Here is a 23,852-nt window from a genome sequence, read left to right as displayed (position 1 = left end):
CTGGTGGTAAAATTGTGCCCAAATTGTTACTGAGTTGGTGCTAACTTGGGGCGGGGAGATCTCTAGGGTACATCCCACAAACCACAGGAAGACAGAAATATGGAAGAGCTGGTTAGTATGCTCCAGAGATGCCAAGATGGTGATAAGCTATAAAGTGCGGCCAAAATGATTAAAACTGAACCTTCGTGGCATCCATCTCTCCTTTAACAATAGCTACTATTTATCAAATACTTACTAGATGTCCGACATTCCGTTGGGCCTTCCCCTGTGTTAAGTCGCTGTGTCCTCCCAACCTGATGAGGTAGGTATACTGCTGCGTGGGGCACCTGCATGTGCTCACCAAGGCTCAGGGAGCTTAAATAACTTGCTCGAGGGCACACAGCTTGGAAGTGCTGAAGACAGATTTCAGACTCAAGCGATTTGATTCTAAGTCTCGCGGGTCTCAGTTTGATTCAAGGGGAAGACTGGGGAAACCTGACTGATAATCCTAACACTGTTTTAAATATACAACATGCTCAATGCAAGCTCTACGAAATAGCTTCTACACCGACTGAAAAACAGGCTGCATTAATGTCCCTTCTTTCTTCTCCATCCTTTCACATTGTTTTCAGAGCAGGTAGTAAATTCTGGTTCTGACTGTGCTGTTCCTTCGCCGGGGAACTTTTGCTAGCTCTCCACTGCTTACTTTCTTTTGCTCTAGTCTCATCTCCCACTACCCTCCCCACACCCACCCACGAGTTGCTTCAGGCTATTTCTACCTGCGTAACCTTGTCTTGAATGTTCCTGTTCCCTCGCAGATTAAACTATTGAAGCCTTGTCCCAGGTCAAATGCTCTCTCCTCTAGGGGTGGCTGAGAGGCTGAGACAACTGTGTAACAAGAGTAGAAATTATTGTCATGATTATTATGTATTAATTATTCATGTGCCAAAGGAAACCACACACTGGTGTTTTACTTCAGCCACCCACTGAGTCTCAGCTCTGCTTTCTCTTGAGAGGAATTGGACTCACGTATGCTCCCTTTTATACAAAATTGCGTAAAGCAGGAGCACAGTCTGTCAGAGGCTGTTTGGAGAAAGCCACCAGGCTTTCTTTGTGCTGCACAGAGCTTCCCCAGAGTGCTACTGCTCTGGCCTCTGCTCCTAGTCCTGTGCAACGCCCGCAGGGATTCAGATGGCAGATAGATGGAATGTTCCAGAAGCCGATCGAAGTTTTCAATAACCTGTTTCTGGAGATTCTCCACAAGCAATTCTCCCAAGAACTTTCTTAATTTTGCCCCTGCTGTCCCATCCCTGTAAATTATTTTTGTCTTCTGCTTCTTAGGTACTTCAAAATGTGTAGTTATCTATAAAGTAACACTTGACACCTTTTTTTTTAACTTAAAGGAAACTTTCTATGTCAATTCAAACACAGATGTGATTCTTTTTCTTGCTGCAACACTCACTGGGGATTCACTGAGATTGCAGGATGTTCAGAGTCAGCAGACCCTCATAGGCTACCCCTGACATCAGTCTAATCAGAGGGTTAGAACAAAGCCACAGCCAGAGTCCTTGTAGCAGTCTTTACGGCAGTCTACACAGCTGCCATGATCCACTCACTTACAAGGCAATGAAATCCACATTGGACAGCTGCCTGGGCTTAAAAGTCTCCTGCCTGACAGGCACCAGGATCTCTTGTGACATCTCCATAGGTTTAGCTTCCAGAGTCCCCACAGGGGACAGACTAGAGTCACCACATTCAGAGAAGCCCAAAGTTTGGCATCACAGCAGGGATTTATAGTTCTCCCAGATTAGATTCAGTATCTCTCAGGCACTGATATTTGTCCTAACCACTGTTGTCTAATAACATAGGTGACACTTACCATCTTTATTCATTTCCAAGGGAACAATGAGGCAGTGAATCAAAGATCAGACCCTCACACAGGTGGGGAAAGTTTTATGTACCAACATTGTGAATCTTTATAACTGCTTTTATTGGGTTGATTGCTAGGAAATTTGAAGCATTGTGAGTAGAACATGTGGTACAGAGTGAGGGATTTATGATCACCCAGCATTAATTTGCTTTGATGATATTTGGACAGTTGTGGTTATCACTTACGGTTTTTTGAGGTAGTATGAAAGTAGCAGTTTTACAATTTTAAGGAAATTTTGAAAGATAAATACTTGACTTTCCCTAATTATAACAGATTTGTTGATCAATGACTATGAACCAAATCGCTTTAATTATGTTATCTCATGGAATTTTCACAATGACAGGAAGTAACCCCATTCTATTAATGAGACATTAGGACTCAGAGAGATTAAACCATTTGTCTAATTCCTAGGACAAACCCAAAGACCTTATTGATGATTTAAAGTATTGCCTCTTGAATTTACCAAGAAGTACAGGAGGTTTTCAGAAGCTGTACAATTTTGTCATATTTTGTTTAATGTTATAAGCATTCTCAATAATTTCCCACCCTTAGTGCTCATCATTTACAAATACCTGCATACAGTTCTAACACATTGAAATAAAATAATTTACTCAACAATAGCCTGTTCACACACATGTATTTTATTTTCAATAATTTATTTCCACAGTTAATTGTGTCAGAGCATCTTCTTGCATGTACCTTTTTTTCTCTACTGTTATTTCTTTTGCAATTTCTTCTGTCATAGTGTGAAGAAAATTATCATCTCTCCTGAGATCTGATAAATAATAGCACATTATAGTATGCTAATTTTATGATGGTTTGATTTTTTTATATTTAAATTTTTACTCTATATGGAGGTGATTTTGCTTTTCGTACAAAGATATTGATCCAATTTGTTCATTTTCGTGTTGCTAACCAATAGTCTCAGTTCCACGTTTAAAGTAATTATTTTCATCGTTTTTAAAGTATAATTGTAATAAGGTTCTTATATACGTTTGGACCAATTTCTGATCTCTCTTCTCTGATCCAGTGAATGATATGTGTATTTGGGCAGTAGTGACATGGAGTTTTAATTATTATTTCTGTGTAACATGTTCTGTTGTCTGCTACAGTATGCCTTTCCTTTACACACTATCAGTGTTATTTTAGTATATTCCTTGGTATTTTCAATTTCTTATTTTTCAAAATAAATTCCAGAATCGTTCGGCTAAGTTTCACACAGAAAAAAAAAAATTCTGATGAGATTTTAATTGGATTCCATTAACTCTATAAATTAGCTAGACTAGACATGTTTCCAACATTTAGTCTTCCTTTTCTGGAATACACTTATCGACATGTTTCTACCGCCTTGCCCCCCCCTTCCCGCCCCCTCCATCTGTCTCTCTATCTTAATCTTTATTTTGCCATTTTCTTCAACTGAGTTATATATATATCTCTTTAATTATTTCATTTTTTTTGCTATTCTGAGTGAAACATTTATTTTTTTCATTTTGTTTGATTTCTGGTTATACCCATGTACCAAGTATAATTTTTTGGTGTAATCATCTTATGTTCATATACTTATTTATTTTTTGTTATTTCAAAAATTTTAGCAGTTTTAAAATAATTTTTAGGTATATTGTAATTATTTTATTTTTTAAGGATTTTATTTATTTATTTTTAGAGAGAGAGCATGTGCACATGCTTGGGGGGGAGAGGCAGAGGGAGAGAGAAATCAAACAGACTCCCCACTGAGTGGGGGAGCCCAACCCAGGGCTGGATTTCAGGACCCTAAGATTATGGCTTGAACTGAAACCAAGAGTTGGATGCTCAACCAACTGAGCCACTCAGGTGTCTCAGTATAATGATTTTTTTAAAAATAAGCATCTTTTAACTTTCTAATACTTAACTTGATAATATTAGTTTTCATCCTTACTGAATTTCCCAGAACCCTCCAAATAGCACTACACAATAATAACATACTTATTTTCTTCTTGATTAAAAATTGTTCACATTATTTTTTATTTATTTATTTTTTTTAGAGAGAGAGCCCATGCATGTGCATGAGCAGGGGGGAGGGACAGTGGGAGAGAGAGAATCTTAAGCAGGCTCCACGCCAGGGCAGACCGTGACTTGGGGCTCCATCTCATGACCTGAGCCAAAATCAAGTGTCAGATGCTTAAGCCAACTGAATAACCTAGGTGCCCCTTAAATTATTCACTTTAAAAGTGAATTATGGGGTATGTATTCTTTGATCAATAAAAAATATCTTTTTAATAATGTATATAATATTTTACTATTGAGTTGGTTTTACTTTAGAAAAAGATGTTCTTCAACTCATAAAGATGAATTATTTTTTCTATTTCCTCTGTATTTATCAAAAGGGAAAATTATCAGATATATTTTTGTATCTATTGGAAAAGAATCATGATTTATTTAGCCTTTTATATTGTATATTATAGTTATAGATTTCCTAATGTTGAGATACTCTGCTTTATATTCTGAATTAATATTCCTGATATAATATTACTTGGTCAAGGTGTAAGAACCATGTTTTAAGAGGTTTTTAACAACTTGAGTGTAAATTTACAGGTGGGTGACCAGGATGGTATAAGATGTGGAAATGACACTATATGAGAACTAGAATATTTAATCCTGGAAAAGAGAATAATTAAATTACCCCTCTTAAGAGGAAGAATGGTGGTTGATTTTTAAGTGCAAAGGACTTCAGCCTGAAAGGATTATTTTCATTTCAAAAATTTTCTAAGGGTAAGAACTAAATGAGGAGTTATAGAAATACAGATTTAAGAGAATTTTCTGTATTAATTACAGACCTTTAAATTTTAAATGTGCTGGTTTCTAAACAAGTGAGTGAGCATTGTCATTAATATAAATGTTGAAGCAGAGACTGGATGACCTTTGATCTATAGAAAACCTCCTGCATTGGTTGAAGGTTGTTGCTCTGGTGGACCTTTAAGGTACTTCCCAACGTTATAACTTTAAATCAATGATTCTGTGGTTAAAGAGTACATTATGCTACATTATCTCTATTCTATCAATGATCTTTTTAACTGATGAGGTAGGCAGAATTCCAATATGACTCCCCAGATTCCTTGCTCTTGGTATATTTAGGTAGGAGGGTAGACTTCTCACTAGTAAGGCAGTTTAAAGCCCCTCAAAAGACCAGAGGGAGAGAAAGATCTCAGAAACTTAGGTATCTGGACAGAGCAAATAATTTTAAAATATTAGGGGGAAAAATGAGGACTAAAGTAGTCTTAAAGAGACCACTAGAGTTGGAGAAATGTAATTTTTAGGAGGGTATAATAACCATATTGTAACTAGAAGTAAAAGTCTGAATAGAAGGGGATAGAAGTTAATTTCAACTCAGAGCGTGGGACGAGAATTTGTAAAATAGTGTAGGGGTAGCCGCTCAGTGGGGAAAGGGAATGGCAGATGGGTAAACAAAGAATTTTAGTCCTAATTTTACTCCTAAATTCATGAAGAAGACCTTAATTGTATTTTAGGAAGTATTATTTTGTCTGCTCTTACAGAATTGTTGTGGCTTATAAATAACAGCTAAAGCCAAGTAATATATGTCTTGTTTTCATAAATATGTATTTAGGTGCATTTTACTATAGGTACAATATAAAAATAAAATAGGTATACATTTTATTTTTTTAAGTGCTTGTGAAGGTATTGAATGTTATAACACTGCTCCTTTAGTTACTCACGCCTGTTGAATGAATAACCACAGTAACTTAAAATAGGGCATTTAGATCATCTAATAAAGGCTTCATTAGCAGAAGCCTAATCTCTTAGAGGTAACTGGAAAAATATTTCTATAATTTGCTATGAGATCTTGTTGGTTCACACCCTTGGGAATATCCTGGATGAAATCTAAAACTGGCACCCATTTTTGGAGGGCTGGGAGAATACGAAGAAAGGGGTGGGCCACTCCAGATTGGTAGGTGGCAGGTTTTAAGGAGCAAGGGAACTTACTTATAAGGCTTGTCTTGGGTGCCTTCAAGCCTAGTAGATCTCTGGACCTGCCTACCAGAATCTTAGAAGTTTATATAGAGGCCTTAACTGGGTTCCACCGTGTCTACCATTGTCTACCATTCATGTCATCTCAACAATACATTGCTCTCTCAAGGTTGCATCCTTGGAAATGGCTCCAGCTATGGGAAAGGAGTAATGGAATGTACATTCCAAGGACAGGGAGGGAGTGAGGAACTCAAATTGCCCGGGCCCAAGTCGCAGGTCAACCTGCTATCATATACTCTCAGTTATCTCCTACAACAGATCTCAGGATGTTTTTAGAGATAGAAGCATCATAATGGCGAACAATAGCTAATTACAATTAGTACTGTTAATTGAATTGTGTGGTAGTGAGTATTCATTCATAGTTTTCTTTCTTTCTTGTCCTGGGCACAGATTCCCTTGTGAGTGGAATTCACCTCCTACCACACTGAATTTGGGTTTGCCCAAGTGGCTTGCGATCACAATGAAAAGAGGAGAGAAGCCATGGTATGTGAGGTTTGAGGAAATTTCCTCCGGCCATCTTGCACTTCTGCTCTCCACAATGAGAAGATCCTGCCTGAGGTAGGCGTTGTTCTTTCATCCTGAATGCCAGATACAGAGACTCACGAACAGACCTGAAACCCAAACTGCGTACTGGAGCCAAGAACAACTTAACTGGTCAGGTGAGCTTAACCCATTCAGTAGAGCCACAGACAACATGAAGATTCCTAAACAAGAAACAAATGTTTGCTGTTGTAAACTATTGAGATTTTGAGATATTTGTAGCTTCCTTACTCAAGGAAATCTGACTCATAGAAAGGTACTATGCTAGGGGCTTTATTTTTGTTATTTCAATCCAACAGAAATATTATAATAAGCTATTTTAATAGTATTATAATTATTAAAACAAAATATATAATTTTTAAGTTAAAATATTATAATTGTTATAATATTAATATCTCAATGTTGTAAATGAAGAGACAGGAGTCAGATTTAAAAATGTAACCTAGATCATGCAGGTAACTGGTGGTTTAACTGAAATTGGAGTCCAAATTGTGTCTGAATCTAACAGCCGTGTTCTTTCCACATCCTCCAATATATTAAGAAAGTGTATGTGTGGGGTCTTAATTATTTTTTCTTGTGCCCATTAAAAAGCTGTGATTGGATATATTTCGTGTCTCAAGGGCCAGAAGTTTTTCTGTATTTGGAGAAAGAGATTTTAGCTTTTTGAATCAAACAGCACTTTCTGAGTATAGCTATACATATGAAGGTGTGTGCAAATACATAAATTTTAGCTCCTGATGAATTATAAAATAAAAATGTACATTCAAGTTACTTTAAAAATGCAATCCATGTTAGAGAATAATATGTGGTAACCATATGCAGGAAGTGGAGATGAGATGAGAACATCATTCTGTTACACTTACATTAACTCTAATCACACTGGGTAGTTGATGCTCTTACGAGGGCTGCCAACTAACATTTTAGGTAAATGAATAGCGAGGATATATAGCCTTCACAAAGCGGGCACCTTGCCTGTCAAATAGGTAATTACAGAGGCTATGACTCCATTAGGAAAATGGTGGCCAATCAGTGTAAACCCTAAGAGCTCAGATCTTTTGTAATTGATTGAGAGATTCAGTGACTTCAGTGCAATTGCATTTCAAATGTAAGAAACCAGTATTTGGCCAGATGGCTGCCATGAATTCCAGAGGGAATTTATGAATTTTAATGAGAGCAGTGGCTACACAATTTCAGTCACATGTGTTAATACTGAATGAAATATGCAGATCAATATTGAAACTGCCCCCTGGGGTATCCAAGCTTTCATTTGTCATACCCTAATATTCATATTTATTTCCGCAGGTATGCAGTTGCTTATCACACCAAGGGTTGAGAAACTTGTTAATGTAAATCATAACTGATATTTGGAATTATAGTCTGCTTCTTACTTCTTCTGAGATGACCATTACATAGTTCAGGGTAATTTAGAGGTTCTATTTCAGAAGTGTTCAGTTTGTGCAAATGAGAGACATTTAAGTTTATTCATCCACTCAACAGTTCCTGTAAGGTTAACATGAATAAGATGCAGGAATTGGGGATAATTCATAGATGAATTAGACATGGTTATGGATTGTGTCCTGAAAGAGCTTAAAAATCTAATAAAGGCAGAGAGAAATATATTTTTTTAATGATTATAATCCTAGGATGGAAGTGATAAGTATCCTAAGAGAGGCGCAGATAAAGCAGTAGTTCTACTTGGTAACTAGGTTAACTTATTGTGGGTAAATATATATATATATACTAATAAGGGCAAAGATTTTCACTTCTGGTAGTGTCACTCAAGGTAATTCTAAACCAACATTCTGAACAAAAATAACAAGAACAGTTGGAGATTATTATTTTTTAAAGATTTATTTGTTGATTTGAGAGAGAGAGAGAGAGGGCATGGGGGAAGGGCAGAAGGAGAAGGAGAGAGGGAATCACAAGCAGACTGAACATAGAGCCAATCACGGGGCTTGATCTGACGACCCCGAGATCATGACCTGAGCCGAAATCAAGAGTAGGAGACTGAGCCACCGAGGTGCCCCTCAGTTGGACACTATTAAAGAAACATGTTTGTGAAGGTATAGAAGAACCAGAAATACACTGAAGGGTTGTGGGGCCAGGAGATAGGTGAGGGCCAATATCCAGAGAAATGGGCACAGCATTCAGGGTGTTTGCAAACAATTGTAGGTTATTGAAGAGATGATCAAAATGCTGAGTATTTTTGGCAGCCTTGTGGGGCTAAGGGGACAATAGTGGGGTCCAGGCTCTGTGAAAAGTAGAGGCTGTGGAGAAAACCTCCCCCTTGGTGCTTTAGGTTTGGACCCTGATGGGCACCACATTCTGGGGGTAAGGATGACTGGGAAACCTGTCAGTCTGGCCTTGAGTCTAGTGGGAGGCCCAGAACAGGTCAATGCCTCAAGAAGAGGAAGGCTATTTCTGGTCCCTCAAGGTATGTGGTACAAGCAACAAAAAATCCTTTCTGAAGGAGCATAGTATCACTGGAGGCTTAAGATGATTTCTGAAAAAGCAGTGTCTATCACATGATAACACTTGACCTGGCATACTGAGCGACAAGCTGATGTGAATGAGACAATGCAGAATTAGCAAATATTTAACAATAACTAGGCTTAGTGTATTCAAAATATAAAAGGCAAGCTTGAAAATTTTCAGAATTGGAAATGATAGAAATGGAGAAATTTTATTTTTTTATTTTTATTTTTTTTATTATGATATGTTAGTCACCATACAGTACATCATTAGTTTTTGATGTAGTGTTCCATGATTCATTGTTTGCGTATAACACCCAGTGCTCCAGGTAATGCGTGCCCTCCTAAATACCCTTCACCGGGCTAGCCCATCCCCCCACCTTCCTCCCCTCTAAAACCCTCAGTTTGTTTCCCAGAGTTCATAGTCTCTTGTGATTCATCTCCCCCTCTGTTTACCCCCCCTTCATTTTCCCCTTCCTTCTCCTAATGATCTAAATGGAGAAATTTTAAAAAGAAAAGTTCTAGAACTGAGAGTTAAAAATCTGAGTGGTGGTATTTGCTTTAAAATAATTTATTTAAAAATAATTTATTTAGCTATGCATTTGTATTTAATGTATTCTTCCCTGTATGTACTGTATTTCACAATAAAAAAGTATAAAAGATATAGAAGCGCTAACAGCATATGTTTTTGTCAGATTCCAAAGAATATGTTAAATCTATGAACCTACTATTTTATTCAAACTTTTGCCGCAACCTTAAAAGATAGATGATAGTATCTCACCACCCAGATGGGAAAACAAGACAGCTGAAAGAAAGTTCACACAGCTGGGAAATAGCAGAGCCAGGTTGCAAACCTAGATTTGCCTGACTTCACCCTAAGCTCTTAACTCTATGCTAGTAAAGGCTTAAGAAGTCCCTTTGAGGGGCGCCTGGGTGGCTCAGTCAGTTAGGCGCCTGCCTTTGGCTTGGGTCATGATCCTGGGGTCCCTGGATTGAGTGCCCTATCTGGATCTTTGCTCAGCAGGGAGCCTGCTTCTCCTTCTGCCTGTGCTCTCCCGGTTGTGCGTGCACTCGCTCTCTCTCCCTCTCTCTCTCTCTCTCTCCGACAAATAAATACATAAAATCATAAAAAAAAAAAAAAGAAGTCTCTTGGATGAGGAATTGTTTCTGATGTTTATGTTCAAACCGATGTTGCTATGGCTAAATCTTCTGCTCCAGTTACTAATGCTGGTAATTCTTGACGAGATGGTAATCCTACTCTGTTGGTATTATTCTCAGCCAAGAGATTTCCATGACAAATTGACTGGGGCTTCTAAACCTTCTTAGGTTTATCCACAGAGTCCCCTGTTTAGAACCTAAGCATGTCCCTGGGGGTGGGGGTTGGGGTCACTAGGTCCCAACTAATGAAAAGTTCCATTTCTCTTTTCCTCCTTTGATTGCAAGGAAGAACGAGCCCTCTTGCCGTATTGCTCTGTAGCTCCATGGTTATTTATTTTTTTTCAGGTGCCTGGTTGCTTTTTTCCGCCATTAGGTATTTTCTGTCTCAGAAGGTATTCCCCCACCTCCAGCTCTGTATTCAAAGTGCTCCTTCCCCACTCCCCATCAGAGCGTGGAACTCCAAGGGATGTTGGGAGAAACAGACTTTGCCAAGCTATAAAAAAAAGATCGTTTTATCGTTTTCTCCAGGGTGATGGACACCTTATAATTTTGCAACTAATGCCATCCACATGATTGTTCCAGAAAATAAAGATGTGTTCAGAAATCACTTGCTGGTTCTATTTCTAGATATAGAAGTGGCTGGTATTTTTAGTTCTCACCTCTCTGGTTTAAAAAAAAAAAAGTTTTCCTTGCTAGGCACTCTGCCACACATCATGAACAATGAGGCTCTGCTCTAACCCAAGTAAGTTCCATCGACAGCTGTTTGTGTCTTTCAATGACTTAGTATTCAGTTAAACAAAATAAACCCACACTGTCCAGGCTATGGTAATCAGTGCCCTACTGTGCCAGCCACACGCACACACATCTGATTCTCTCCAGCTGTGCACATCCCATTACGCAAATGACATTAAAAAGGAGATGGGGCATATTTAGGGGCATGGGGGCTGGAATCCACATTGATTCAAGGAGAATTGATTTGAGGAACTGGGCATGTGTACGGTGGAGAAGTGAGAACAAAAGGAGCAGGATGGCCCTCTGGGCTATGACAGGGGGATCGGCCAGGTGGTAAGAGGAGGCAGATTGTAGCTGAATGTGAGTAGATTGTAGCAAATGTGCAGGGGGAGATGTCCAATGAAGGGAATGGGCTGCCTTCAGAGCCGTGGGCTCTGTCAGTAAAGGTGTTTAAATGCTGGGTGGTTAAGGAGGTTAGACATAGCGTTCTTGCGATATGGATATAATCATTTGTGGCCTTATCCCAGAAGTCAACAGCTACTGTTTCCACAGGAAATGTCTTCTGAACTTTAATCAGTTAATAGGCAACTTAGACCATGGCCCACGAGTAAGTGGGAATTGCTTATATAAACTTTTGTGTTTCCTGTGATTAGGAAATAATGGGAAGGATTTTTGGGGGGCTAACCATACATAATGCTACATCACTGACATAGCAAAGAAATTTAAGGCTGAATTGGTATTTGAAGTTTCTAAGCATCACAAAACTTGAGGCTTGGGGAAGAGCATGGAGTTTTTATTTATTTCCTAGTCCTTGTTAGACAAGTGTCTTTATTTTTTGTTAATTATCTTGCTAAGCCCTGTAGTTGTCATGATATGCCATGTGGGGGTGTGTAAGAAGTCACTTGGCAGTCAAGTCAATAAATGATGTGGTATGGACCACTTTAACCCAGAATTTGATTAAGAATTTGTGCTTTGAGTGTTGTGTGTGGAAAGAAAAGACAAGATGCTTTGAGGCATTGTTTTCTGAAAACCGGTATTGAGTAAAGAAGGCTTTCACTTACCAGAGTAAGTCTTTTAATAATATAAAAGTGGGAAGAGCTCCAAGCTTTCTGATTTCTGCTTTTCTGATCTCTTTGGTGTTGGAAGTTAGATAGGCTTGGTTTTCCCAATCAGTTTTGTCTCAATAATCTCTTACTTCAGAGACGGCAGTAACAGAACTAACTGGGCAGAAATCAATGCCCCTGAGAACCATTTCAATTTGTAAACCTTTGGTAAGCGGTTTAGCACTTGGATCTTCAACCCTGGAGGAATCATATCAGGGTTAATAAACCTAAGCCACAAAAGAGAGTCTTAGATCTGCAAGGTTTTACAGGAAGGCAGAAGTGAAGATGGTGGGAGAGAGTAGACCTCCGATTTCTACTGTAGAACAAAAGCCATTGAAGGTTTTATTTTTAAACTTAATCACAGTGTAAAAGAGAGATAATTTTGGGGCACCTGGGTGGCATAGCGGTTGAGCATCTGCCTTCGGCTCAGGGTGTGATCCTGGCGTTATGGGATCAAGCCCCACATCAGGCTCCTCCGCTGGGAGCCTGCTTCTTCCTCTCCCACTCCCCCTGCTTGTGTTCCCTCTCTCGCTGGCTGTCTCTATCTCTGTCAAATAAATAAATAAAATCTTTTTAAAAAAAAAAGAGAGATAATTTTTCTTAAGTTTTAAGATTTTATTTTATTTATTTTTTATTTTATTTTATTTTTACATTTCTCTGTAGCTGGAGACTTGAGCTCCTTGCTATCTTAACCATATGCCTCTGAGTAGATAGATTTGCACAATAGAAGAGTAATTCTTTTTCCAGGACAGAAAAAAAGAGTTAGATATGGAAATATGAATTCCTTTGACTATATTACCCAATTCCTGTGCCTCTCTTGATTGAAAGATCCACATTTTACATTTGTAATGTGCAAAACACAAAGGTTTCAGATCAAAGTTTCTGGTGGTTGAAAATATTTCTTGTGTCTGATCTCTAGGCTTTTTTTTTTTTCCCCTTTGAGATTTCCACCATTTACAATGTAGCTCCAACTATTGCAAGCTCTGAAATGACTGCTTTTATACTCCGGTGTTGGATATATCCTTTTCTACTTGTATATGCATTAAGCAATACAAGCAATTCAGAATCTTGGCAAAGGTTTCTCCTTAAAATTATTCCCCAGAAGTATAAACGAGAGAGAGGAGGATGGGAGAGAGAGGGAACAGGGTGATGGACAAATCCAAGGAAAAAAATTGAGGTTTTCAGCAATAAACTGCTACAAACTGCAAATCTGGGGGCTTAGTTTAGTATTGTTAAACTTCTTGTTGACCACAGCCTTTTTACCCAAGCCTATAGCCGTATCATTGTCTTCATTTTCAGCAAGTCTGTCAGCTGGGATCCTACATTTAGTAAACAATGTAGAGTGGTAGCCATTTCCTTTGAGATGGTTTTGTAGACTCCAGGAGTGATTAGATGCACAGGTATTTTTTTAAGGCTCATTTATATAGATGAGGCAAGTCAAAGTGACGGGAATCTATGAAGAGCAATATGAAAAATGATCCTCTCTTTTAAGTACTGGATGGTCCTTTATAAAAGAAGTTTCCGGTGGTGAATTTATAGCTGCCCTACTCAGCCTTATCTAATCACTTTAATGCTTTAAAAAATGTCTCCTTCTTTCTATATTTTGGAATAATTTCTGGCATAAGTTTAATAGCTCGGAGACTGCTACTGAGTTCTTATGACACACCAGCCAGTATGCTAAGCACTTCTGCATGAATTACATCATTTAATCCTCAGAAGAGGATCACCATTTAATCACATGTCATAGGTTCTATTATTATTTTGATTTTATAGATGAAGTCACTGAGAGTTGGAGGGGCGAAGTTGCTCACAAGCCCAAGGAAATGCTCCTATAGCTGGGGCATTCAGGAGCGAGCACTGGAGGCCAGGCAGTGTGACTTCAGAGCACATGGGTGCGCTTAATCACTCTGCTATACCACCTGTGGTCCTTTGTTTCATTGACCCCTTCATGGATACTGGGAAGGTTATGGTATATATTCTACACCTTTATGTATGTATGCATTATACACATGCATAAATGACATAACTTCTTTTTTCATGATATTTCATGTCAAAGCTTATGAATTCTTCTTTTGGAGAATGGTTTTTCTTATTTATTTTTTTATTTATTTTTTATTATGTTATGTTAGTCACCATACAGTACATCATTAGTTTTTGATGTAGTGTTCCATAATTCATGATTTGCGTATAACACCCAGTGCTCATTACAACTCAAGCCCTCCTTAGTGCCCATCAACAGGTTACCATTCCCCTCCCCTGCCCCCTAAACCCTCAGACTATTTCAGAGTCCATAGTCTCTTATGGTTCATCCCCCTCTGATTCCCCCTCCTCCAGTTTTCCCTTCCTTCCCCTAATGTCCTCCATGCTATTCCTTATGTTCCACATATGAGTAAAACCATATAATAATTGTCTTTCTCTGCTTGACTTATTTCACTTAGCATAATCCCCTCCAGTTCCATCCATGGCAATGCAAATGGTGGGTATTCATCCTTTCTGATGGCTGAGTAAGATTCCATTGTATACATGAACCACATCTTCTTTATCCATTCATCTGTTGAAGGGCATCTCGGCTCCTTCCGCAGTTTGGCTCTTGTGGACATTGCTGCTATGAACATTGGGGTGCAGGTGCCCCTTCTTTTCACCCCATCTGTAAATTTGGGGTAAATACCCGGTAGTGCAATTGCTGAGTCATAGGTTGGCTCTATTTTTTTTTTTTTTAAGATTTTATTTATGTCTTTGACAGAGAGACAGCCAGCAAGAGAGGGAACACGGGCAGGGGGAGTGGGAGAGGAAGAAGTAGTCTCCCAGCGGAGGAGCCCGATGCGGGTCTCGATCCTAGGACTCTGAGATCATGCTCTGAGCTGAATGCAGATGCTTAACGACTGAGCCACCCAGGTGGCCCTCTATTTTTAACTTTTTGAGGAAACTCCACACTGTTTTCCAAAGTGGCTGTACCAACTTGCATTCCCACCAACAGTGTAAGAGGGTTCCCCTTTCTCCACATCCTCTCCAACATTTGTTGTTTCCTGCCTTGTTAATTTTAGTTATAGGCTATGTGCACTTTTAAATGAAACTAGACAAATAAGTGTTGTCTAGATTTCCCTTCTGGCAAGTGGACTTTATAAACTTAGTTCAGTGCCAAAAAGAAGAGTTGTTTTATCTTCCCTTAATGCCCTTCATATTTCCCCAGGAGTTCCTTGGGCTTGCTCCTATCACTGGCAGAGACAAGCAAGAAGACTTCACTAAAAACAAACAAAAACAACATTTAATTTTGAAATCACTTATGACTACGAACTAGGATTAGATTGTGCTCTGGCACACATTTTTGTGTTAGCGTATGCATGCCTGTGTGTGTGTACATATCTAATTTTCACAGAGCAAACATTTTGAGTATTTTCTTGGTTCCAGACACATTTGAGTATATGTACACATTCAAGCGTGCCTTATTCCTTTCTCCAAGAAGCTCATCGATGATATGCAATCTCTTCATTATCTGAATGCTGTCGAACAATATAAACTCAAAAAGTGGTCATTTTACTTTCCGGTCTTATATCTAAATCCTTTCTAGAGGATTTTTGTTTGTCTCCCTAATATGACCCCAGTTTCCCCACCTTTCATCTCCTAAAATTTTTATTGTTTTCTGCTTGAATTTCCTACTCTTTGTTTCTTTTTATTTAATGTTCGCTCTCTCCCTTTCCCCATGCTTTTTCATGGTGCTTTGAGTCTTTTCTTCCTCTCCCCTTCCCCTTAATAACTCCTATTTATTCTTTAAGACTCAGTTCTGGCAATCTCTTTTCTAGAGAGCCTTCTACCGTCTTGTTCCAGCTTTGCCCAGACTAAGGTGGGTGGATGTCACTCTCTGGGCCCCACGGTATCCTGGACATAGAATAGCTACCTCTATTATAGTTATTCCAATGCCATTTGAGTTATCTACCCACACGTCTGATTTCCCCCCCAGACTCTTGGCTTGTTGAGTGTACCACTCTGTTTTTCTAATGTCCACAGTCCCAGTGTGTAGCAAAGTGACACATGGTAGGTGTTGGGGAACGTTTGTTGCATGAATGAATGTTTAAAGACACAGCCCTCATGCCCCCTCAGCCTCTTCGCTTTCAGAAGTCCTTCCTTTTCTGACCTCCTGTGGCACATACAAACCGTACCATTTACTTGGGAATTAATCAGATGTTGCTCTGGAAATCTCCCTTATATTACTGCTATTCTAAAGCTTGCAGTGTTATTTATTGTTTTCTCTCTGTTCTCAACTAGATTTTGAGCTCCTTGGATGCAAGGGGGAGGTTTTATAGTTCTGGGTGTTGTCAGTACCCCCCAATACTGCTTTATACATATTATCTTCTTTTTAAAAAGGATTTATGTATGTATGTATGTATTTTTGAGAGAGAGAGCAGGAGCAAGTGGGAGCATGAGCAGGGGGTGGGGCAGAGGGAGAGAATCTCAAGCAGGTTCTGGGCTGAGCTCAGAGTCTGATGTGGGGCTTGATCTCATGACCCTGAGATCATGATCTGAGCCAAAATCAAGAGCCGGATGCTCAACTGACTGAGCTGCCCAGGCGCCCCTGTATATATTACCTTCTTGATAATCCCGGTTCATGAATTGTTGACCGCTTCAAAAAGCTGAACAAGAGCTCCCTCCAAGACACAGACGTCATGGCCATTGCCTTTCCATCCTCCCATTTCCTCAAGCATTGGGTACAGTGGGTAAGAACAGGGACTTCAGAGAAGCCCTTTTATTTCTCAGTGGAATCAGGAAATTCATAGTGAGAGATTTTAGTTGCTTTCTTAGAGAAAGATAAAATACAGTGACTGTGGAGCTCTCCATTTTTAAGCATCAGTTTCTTTCACGGTGAAGCTGGTGTAATAGATGATATAGTTCTCTGATAGGGTTGTGGTGATGGGCAGTGAGATAATGTGTGCAAAGCAAGTGACAGTGCCTGGAACATGGAGAATCATCAGTAAAGGTTGGCTGTTATTGTGAGCATTCACTGTGGGTGCGATCATTTGGAGTTCCATAGAAAATAGCCACATGGAGCTTATTCAGTGGGTTTATCTGTTGTTGTTGTTGTTATTATTATTACTATTATTATTTTTTTATTTTTACAAATAATAAGAAACACAGTGCTTTTTATGTCCAGCTATTGTTCTAAGTGCTTTACCTATATTGACTCCCTTAAACCTTTAAACAGCCCTATTAAGTATATTTTACTATCTCCATTTCAGATATGAAGGCTTTAAAACACCAGAAATCATCCAGTCACACAGCTAATAAGTGGCAGAACTGGAATTTGAACCCACACTCTTTGGTTACAGAGTCTATGCATTTAACTATTACGAAGTAAAGGGCCTCTTATAGAAACATCTTGAATACATGTTGAATACGTCTAATCTGTGCCGGGTAGAGAGAGGACTAAGCACAGTCCCTGCCTTGATGGCTTTCACAGTCAGGATGGGAGACAGACAAGCAAGGACACCATTACTGATTACTATAATAGGGGCTATAATTAGGGCAATCTGGTGTTCCAGTTTGTCCAGCAGAGTCCTGGCTGACACCTGTCATCCAGCATAACTATAAATAGTGTTTTCTTTTACATTCAACAGTATGTTTGTTGGGATGGTACATTATATGGTCTCTGTCAGCTCTATTAAGAGAATGCATGAGGTGTTCTGGGGAGAGCTTCCTCTAACTGACTCTTATAGGATGAGACGAACTTTGCTGGGTAGGAGGGGGACTTTGGAAGCAAAAAAAAAGGGGCATGGAAGCGTGAGAATCCTGGATATGCTCAGGAAAGAGCACATAGATGGAGGCTGTTGTAGGGTGTGGGGGGGGGGGCTGTGTGGGGGTGCTGATTCTCAAACCTGGCTGCACATGAGCGTGCTCTGGGGAGCTCTTAAAACTCTGCGTGCCCAAGCTGCACCAATTACACCAGAGTCTCTGGAGCCGAATTTTAAACTCTCCAGGTGATTGCAGTGTGGTTTGAGAACCTTGGAGGTGGAACGAACTTTGGGAATAGGAGAGAGGTGACGGGTGGGTGGGAGAGGGGAACTAGGCAAGGACTAACTCATGGAAGGATTTGGTCATAACCCAAGGTGCTGCTTCTTGTCCCTGAATGTCCCTGAATGCCAAGTCCTTCTGCAGAGCCTCAGTCTGGTCGGGGCAGGTATGTGAGGCTTTGTCACTACTGTCTCTGTTCTGTGAGGGCAGCAACATGAGTCGATAACAAGCTGTGGGTCGTAGCTTGTGCCCACTATGTACAACTCTCTAAAAGTGAGCATCGCGATCTTAGGACAACTTGCAAAACTTCTCTTCGTGACCCAGAAAATCCTTCAGTGGTGCTAAGCGTGCCAAGGACTATTAGACAGGTGAGGCAGACCATACTTTTATATAACACAGGTGGGCATGGAAACACCTTAGAACAATTCTTACTGTGAAAAAAAAAGAAATCCCTAAAATACATTATAGATATTAAAAAAAAAAAACCCTGCATAGTTTTCTGTGAAGGAAATCAAAGGTTAATTAGCTTTTCCTGTCTCTTGATTATTTACCAGTCTAGCTAATTGTTTAGAAGGTGGAACCTGCTAATTATCAAGACTTATTTCATGCATAAAGTGAAATTAGAAGGGTTAATAGTAATGTCCACACTTTTCCATTGCAGAGGGACTGCCTACTCTGGAGCCACATTATGAGTGGCGTCCAGCTCCCCTGCTGTGACTATGTTAACACTCTGCCCTTCGTGACAGCGACTCAGACGATAAGGAGATAAATTAACTCAGCTGAGCAAGCAGGTTTTACTGAGCTCGGTAAAGGGACCTCTGTCCTGAGCTCCATGAATTACAGGGCTCTTCTCTGGCTCTCCTCTGGCTCTGCAGTCTGCAGACCCATGTGCACACGGCAGATCTATCCGGTGTTCTTCATGGCTACCTGGAGCCTGCCTCCCTCTCTCCTGGATAATTCTGAGTATTTGGGACTCTGGAATTTCCAGACTAACTTCCTGAGCCTGCTGCCAGAGCCTGCACAAGGCTCTTGCTTTGGATTTTCCTCCTGGGGGATGACCAACCATGCTGTTAGTGGGCATACCAGTGAGCTTGATGGGTGGTCATGGGGGTGGCTGTCTGTGAGGGTGGGGGGTGGGTGTGAGAATTGGAGTGTCCACATGCATACATATGCAAGTGCCATTGCAGAGTAGGAGAGAGACTGGTGGGAAGGGAAGGAGGGAGAGCTGGCTCTTTCTATGCTGCCATGTTCAGGATTATAAATTTGAATTTAGCCTTCCAGGTTATTATTAAGGTACTTTTGCCTAGATAAGGTGATATAAACTATTGTATTTAAGTTTTGTTAATTGTTTTGTAAGTTTTAAATATTGAGGTAATTGGGTTTACATCTGGTTTCTTGCCCTGGGTCCTTAAAAGGTTAGGAATAAGCCTGGAGCCAGGTCACATAAATGGTACATAGAGAAACTTGGGTCACCTGAGAGGTGAATGACAAGATACATACTTGCTTGGGGCGCCTGGGTGGCACAGTGGTTAAGCGTCTGCCTTCGGCTCAGGGCGTGATCCCAGCGTTCTGGGATCGAGCCCCACATCAGGCTCCTCCACTGGAAGCCTGTTTCTTCCTCTCCCACTCCCCCTGCTGTGTTCCCTCTCTCGCTGGCTGTCTCTCTCTCTGTCAAATAAATAAATAAAATCTTTAAAAAAAAAAAAAAGATACATACTTGCTTGTTTCTAATGAGTTGAACCTCATTTGCCTAATATTCTATATAACGCCAAGTTAAACAACTCATCCAACTGTTGATCCAGCCCTGGACGTAGGTGAAAAAATTACCATGTCAAAATTTGTGACTAGATCAGACCCTGGCATCTCAGAATCAGGAAAAGGGGACCATATGTGCATTTTAGTACTTTCTGGGGAATCCACTAAAGGGTAGAATCCATAGAAATTGAGTAATTCCTACGTGTCAAGAACTATATTAACCACTTTGCTCTTGCTATCTTTTTATTTCTTGCAGAGCAGGTATTATCATTCCCATTTCAAAGATGTAGAAACTTGTGTTTGGAAGGTTAAACAACTTACCTAGCATTCTGTAACAAATAACAGTATTGATTTGTTTGGTTCCACTGAGACTCGGCTTCTTTGAGTCATGCTTTTTTCTAATCCCGATTTCCTACCATCAGAATGGGAGATGTCTTTCAAGGCAAAATTTTACTAAGACTTAGATTTTGGCTTTTTCAAAAATGACTTTTATTTTCTTTCTCCTGGTTCAACTTCCACCCAGCTGTCTCCCTTCCTCCTTCCCCCTCCCCTGCCTTTTGAGTAAATCACCCTAATTATTAACTTTGTAAATGAAGCTCTAAATAAGCTATTTAAGTTTATTCCTATTAGATGGGACAACAGATTAGAAATCCAGTGCCACCTGGGGTGGGAACGTGTTAGATTTCCATGCTAATGCCTCATGCATGTTTTATGCCTTAGATTAGTAGCTAATGTGGTCATTGATCATCTTGTGTCATATGAGCTACAAACCTGCTGCTTTGAGCTAATTCTTTTAAAAACTTGGTTCCAAATCAGTATTCAAAGTCCAGACCAAGACTTCTGGTTTGGAAACGAGGTCATATTTGCTTTTGGTAGGGGTCAAAAACATTTTTCTAACTATTTGTGCTCTTTGTAGATAATAAACAGGACATAATCTATCATTGGAGGAAATTAGGTTTGAGAAATTGCCAAAGGAAAAATATTTCCTAAAATATAGGCTGGAAATCCTTTTTGTGTCTTATATAGTTTCTTTCTGTGCTATTTAAAAGTCAAATATATGTTAAAAGTTATCATTTGAAAGCCTATTGAATCTGTGTTTGAATTACCTAAGCGTTTATTCCATTAAGTAGGAAATGGAGGGCATTTTTCCTTCGAGTTATATAGCTCTGCCATTAGTGAGGTCTAGTTCAAATTCTGGTCTGTTCACTTAGTAACTGTGTGACCTTAAACAAAAGACCTGAGTTTCAGGTCTTTTTACTGGAAACACGAGGCTCCTGATAGTACTTACCTCATAGGGCAGTTATGAGGAGTGGCTAAAGCAATGAATGGATAGTAACCTGTCTGGCACTTAGTAAATACTCATGCAAACATTTGTGATTATTTAATTCCTCTTTCATATAGAAAGTCATCTTGGCTAAAATATGATGAATGGAACTTTCACTGATAAGGTGGTAGCTCACCTCTCCATATTTCTGGACAGGTATAGAAATGCGCCACCACTCAGCCCTGTGCGTTGGAAAAACTGGTGGCGTACTGACAAAGAATAATGTTTACACTTCAAGAAGGACGCTTTCAGTTTCTTCAGAATCAGATCTGGACCTCCAGCTCAGTTAGGGGTAGAGGGAGTATTAGAGGATACCAAACAAATGCAAACTCCGGTGGAACCATCTCAACAGTGAGCAGGGGCACTGCCCTTTCAGCCTAGAAAGAGGGCAAGTTCAAATTGTGATTTACACAGTTGGTCATGGAGACCAATGGCTCACCACTCTGCTACCACCATTATTGGTGGCTGATGCTGACTCCCTTCCTTACCTTATATCTATTCCTCTCTCTATGCATATATCTTTGTAAACCTTGAAATTAATGCATTCCTAAGGAAAATGGACAGGGCTCGAAATTGTTGTGTATTTCTGGGGAATTTGTCCGGGAGCACACATTGGGAGCCAGGGCTTCTGTGGTGCTGGCAGAGTACAAACAAGGTATGCTGGGCTCTGGCATGCTGGGCTCTGGGTTTGCCTTGCAGCTGTTTCTCTTGCAGCTGCATCCGAAGAGCCTAGGGAACGTTAGGCAGCCATGTGAAGCTCTAGATGATTCTCTGGCTGCCAATAACCCCACACATTTGAGGCTGAAGAACAGAAGTTTTGGTGATTGGGGAATATTTGATTCGACAGCAACGTCCCTGAAGTGTCATGGAATTAGTCATGAGTAGTGACAGGAGTAGGTGGTCTGGGTGAGACAATTCTTTCTGAAAGTGTTTGCTGGGCAAGGTTTCCTGTATAACCTATTTTTGTTTTTTGTTTTTGTTTGTTTTTTGTGTATTATTTTGGTGATTGAGGGGATTTGGATGAAGTGGTGCCACCAAATCTGCAAATTCTTATTGTAGAATTCACTTAATTAGATTTGATCCTGTCCCTTTTGAACCTTTGTAATGCATTTTAAATTATAATAGAATGTTTCAAAGACAATTACAGGATAGTTTCCTCACAGGAAATGTAAGGTTTTCCTATCCATTTTATTTCTGTATGTAATAAGAGTGACTTTAGACATACAAATATGTATGTGTTTGTGAGGAAGGCTCTTCTGAGTAGAGGCCAGGTATACAATTTCATAATTCATTGAGAACAATTTTGTTAATATTATCTTGTCCTCCCATTGAATGTATAATTAAGATCTTTATTAACAAATGAAACAACTTTCCCATTTAGAAATGCTGCCCAAGCTCTAACCATAATTCTGAGAACATGGTACATGCTTAGCACGTTGACAAATGAACAAGGTTGGAGTTCACTGAAGAAAAATGAAAGGTATTCAACTTGAGAAACAAGAAATATTCAGAGACTCAAGATAATAATGGACTTACTAGGTTATAGAGTTGAAGAAAATGCTCTAGAAATGTTAAACTGCAAACATAGATCAGAATAAAACTATGGTTGCAATTTTTAATGGGAAAAAATATGGAGGCTAGAAATCACCTTCTGTGCTAAAAGATAGAATAACAGTCTATGGGATGTCGTAGAGAACAGGCTCTGGTGACAAACTGCTCTTTCAATCTATGGGATCAGATAGCTTAGTTTCCTCTTCTGTAAAATAGCTATAATAATAATATCTGTCTTAGAGGGTTGTTGGGAGGACTGAAAGAAGTAGCTCGCACGAAGCTGCCTGGATGGTAAACCTAGGGCCATTATTACCATTATTTAGGAGCATAATGAACCATTCACTAAGGACACCTTGATGAGACTCGTATGTTCTTTTTGGATTACTGATTTTTGAAATCTGATTTTTTTACAGATGCCTAAGACAGAGAATGTTTAGGCTGGGGTGATAGAGTCTAGTGGCCTAATAGAGTGTTAGATCGCCTATCGATCTCTCAATCCTGTACTAGTGCTCCTTCTCATTTCCCTTACTGTGCTGTTCCTAGCTCCAGTGACTTCTCTGGACCCAGCTGCTACATTAGTGGCATAGCCAGGACTGTGAGACTCTGCCAGACCTAGTTTCCCCCTTTTCTATCAAGCCTTGAAAATGATAAAGTTAGCGTACTTATAAAATCTGAGTATAACGCTGTTCTGAGGGGGAGAGCTAATGTTCTGGATAACCAAGCCAGAATTCATAGTTCACAATTCAGCTAAAAGATAAACTCTGCTAAAGATAAATACATACTCCAATATGAGCTTTGGAAGAGTGGAGACTTCAGATATGAGCTTGGAAGAGTGACTCGATAATCTAGAGACTTGTCTTCATTTCAAGATCAGGATGCGACGGTAATATGACTTGGTGCCTGCTTCCTACACTCCATACTACAGTTGACTATTGCCATGCATGGGGTTGGCCTGAACTTCTTTGGTCCCTAGATCTAAGATGACAGTTACCAGCGTGGGAAGACTAAGCAGCTAGCTAGGTTCACTGATTAGGGAATTAACTGACTGCTTAGCACTGGTCTTGAAGTGTATGAGCTGTAATTTGAGCCACACATTTTATCTTCATTATCTAATTTAATCAAAGCAGCTAGTAAAATACATAACCATATCCTCATTCTAGTATACATGTCCTGGACCTGCTGGTTTGCTTTTAAAAAGTCAGAAAAAATAACATTCAATCAAAATACTCAGGTTCTCTGGTCTACCATTTCAGATAAGGGAGGGTAGAGTCCCAGGACAATCT

General features: G+C 39.7%; 1 long non-coding RNA gene across 2 annotated transcripts in view; it reads left to right on the top strand.

Annotated features, from left to right (window-relative positions):
* Window positions 1-23,852, top strand: part of LOC113260564 (uncharacterized) — a 332,644-nt gene that overhangs the window by 205,976 nt on the left and 102,816 nt on the right. Inside the window, exon 3 of one of the 2 annotated variants that reach the window (XR_008959891.1) lies at window positions 6,323-6,591. This is a non-coding gene — a long non-coding RNA (uncharacterized LOC113260564). Of the gene's footprint in view, window positions 1-6,322; window positions 12,481-23,852 lie in introns of those variants that run through there. The other variant, XR_003318007.4, reaches the window with a different exon arrangement.

This window comes from Ursus arctos, unplaced genomic scaffold, assembly GCF_023065955.2.
Source record: "Ursus arctos isolate Adak ecotype North America unplaced genomic scaffold, UrsArc2.0 scaffold_18, whole genome shotgun sequence".
Taxonomy (NCBI): domain Eukaryota; kingdom Metazoa; phylum Chordata; class Mammalia; order Carnivora; family Ursidae; genus Ursus; species Ursus arctos.
Note: the sequence above shows the minus strand (reverse complement) of the source record. Positions and strands in the feature narration are given on the sequence as shown.